The sequence below is a fragment of the Bombus impatiens genome, unplaced genomic scaffold, assembly GCF_000188095.3.
Source record: "Bombus impatiens unplaced genomic scaffold, BIMP_2.2 scf_0627, whole genome shotgun sequence".
Classification (NCBI taxonomy): Eukaryota; Metazoa; Arthropoda; class Insecta; order Hymenoptera; family Apidae; genus Bombus; species Bombus impatiens.
The window spans coordinates 1-2,047 of NT_177046.1; the positions used below are offsets into that span (position 1 = coordinate 1).

The window sequence follows — 2,047 nt, forward strand, 5'->3', positions numbered from 1 at the left end:
GTTCTGATTCTAGTAAGCTAAATCTGTTTTTTGTTGTGATCGCTGGGGGGCGAAGCAGCTTTTATGGGCCTCATGTTTCTGACTTCCTTAGTCCTTTCGTCCTGGGCGGAGAGATACTCTTCTTCTGTGTTTTTTGGGATATCTTCTAATCCTTTGGTCCTGGCAACTAGGTTTGGTTGGGGGTTGAGTTTCAGCGTCATTTGCGCGGAGTCTTAAGCTATTGTTGATATCCTTGGCCGCTTATTTGCGAGTTTATTTTCCTTTTGGTGGGGTTTTTTAATTGATTCTAAGGTGGGTTCCATTTCCTTGCTTTTTGCTTCATTATCGATATCTTCTATTTTTTATATACTGTTATTTTGTCTTATTTTATAATTTTATTTTTGTTTTTATTTATAGCTATGATGTCACTGCAAATTTTTCACTTTTTGTCAGTTTTTGTCACTTTTTCTTTTTCCTTTAGCGAATGAATGTTTACTTTGACGCGCACACTGTGCACAGGACCTAAGCCTGATGTCCTTTTTTGGGGGCGGGGGCTGAGAGGTCCGTCCTGTTCGGAGGTTTACGATCAACTGGGATGTTACCAGCGTGACTAACGGACTTTGACGAAAAATCTGGTAAGAGCCGCCGAAAAGCGACAGTGCCTTACCATTTATATGTGTTCCATCCTTGTCTAGGGGAGTCTAGAGACGTTTGTCTCTCCTTTCATACTACACTGCAAAATGTGGAACGCTTCACGATTTTGCGTGTCATCCTTGCGCAGGGGCCATGCTAATATTCTCTGTATCGTTCCAATTTTAGTATGTGTACTGCCGAAGCAAGTACACACCACCACCGCCACCTGGGTGCCCCATGGAGCCATCATCAATGACTTCACCTCAATGTCATCATGCAAATTTATCCCCTACTGCTTTGGATGTCTTCCAGCAGCGCCTCCTTGCTGGTGAGGGTGTCAATATTCCTCACCTGTAGGGTTGCCCTTTTCACAAGAGCGGACACTTCTATTTTGTCACTCAAGGCGGCTCTCAACCTTACCGCCACCTCGTTTACAGCAACCATCCTATCGAACTCGATTAGGATGTGGCCCGCCCTCGTTCTTCTCACGCCAGTGGCTCCTTTTAAGGTGCTCCTTGCCGCCATTATTCTTCTATATACCTCTAGCCACTCACAGCCTTCCTCCACTTTGACTAGTATGGCCTCCTATCTTCTCCTGTCCCTCGGCGCACCAGTCCTCGCTTCCCAGTTCCAGTCCCTCGCCTCGCCACCCGGACGCACCCCAGCAATAGCCTGTTCCAGGGGAGCTCTCCTCTCCCTTTTCCATCTCTCCACCATCGTCCTTCCGAGTCTTCACTGCACTCCTTCTCTATCGCCTTCTTTCTGCTATCCTTACCGCACGTCTCTGCGTAGGTAGCCTCTCCTTTCCTAGGCCTCTTTAGCTCCTCCGCTCTAGTCACTTCGGCCGGCGATACCACCTTCCTCTTCGGGTATCCCCCCTGGCAATCGGTACCTCCTTCAGAACTTACATCCTAATGTCCATTCTTTCCTCATGAAGAGGCTCCATTCTCCTCTTTCTCCTTCTTGTCTTCTGCTCGCCGCATTGCTCCGAGGACGATAGAATTTCTTTGATTAGATTTCCTATCTCTCTTATCCCCTCGTCCTTGTCCTTGCCCAATTAAAATTTTCGGACTAGTACATTCAACATTTGTGCCGCCCCTGCAAGGGCTTGCGTGAACAATCTCAGTTTCGCCTTTGAAATCATGACGTCATTGTCATCGACGTCACTCGTCTGGGTATCGTCTCTGGCGCTATCCTCCGCTTCGCTAACCATCGCCGATTTCCCCTGTTTAGTCCTGGCATTTCTTTCCGCCACTCTCCGGGCCAATTTGTTAGCCAGAGTGACCGCTCCTCTACCTGCCACAGGCGTGCTATGATCACTATCCCTAATTCCGAAGGAGTGCTATGATCACTATCCCTAATTCTGAAGGAGCCCTCAGATTCTTCGGTCACTTCCATTTCAGTCCTGCCACCAGTCACGGGGCTTCTCTGCAGT

The 2,047-nt window shown here is 48.1% G+C and overlaps 2 non-coding genes across 2 annotated transcripts; both read right to left on the bottom strand.

Moving 5' to 3' along the window:
- Positions 1-603: 603 nt before the first annotated feature.
- Positions 604-713, bottom strand: LOC112213345. Its single transcript, XR_002947238.1, has one exon. It is a non-coding gene; the product is annotated as a U6atac minor spliceosomal RNA (small nuclear RNA).
- Positions 714-715: 2 nt separating this feature from the next.
- LOC112213344 lies at positions 716-822 on the bottom strand. The gene has a single exon (XR_002947237.1). It is a non-coding gene; the product is annotated as a U6 spliceosomal RNA (small nuclear RNA).
- Positions 823-2,047: the final 1,225 nt, after the last annotated feature.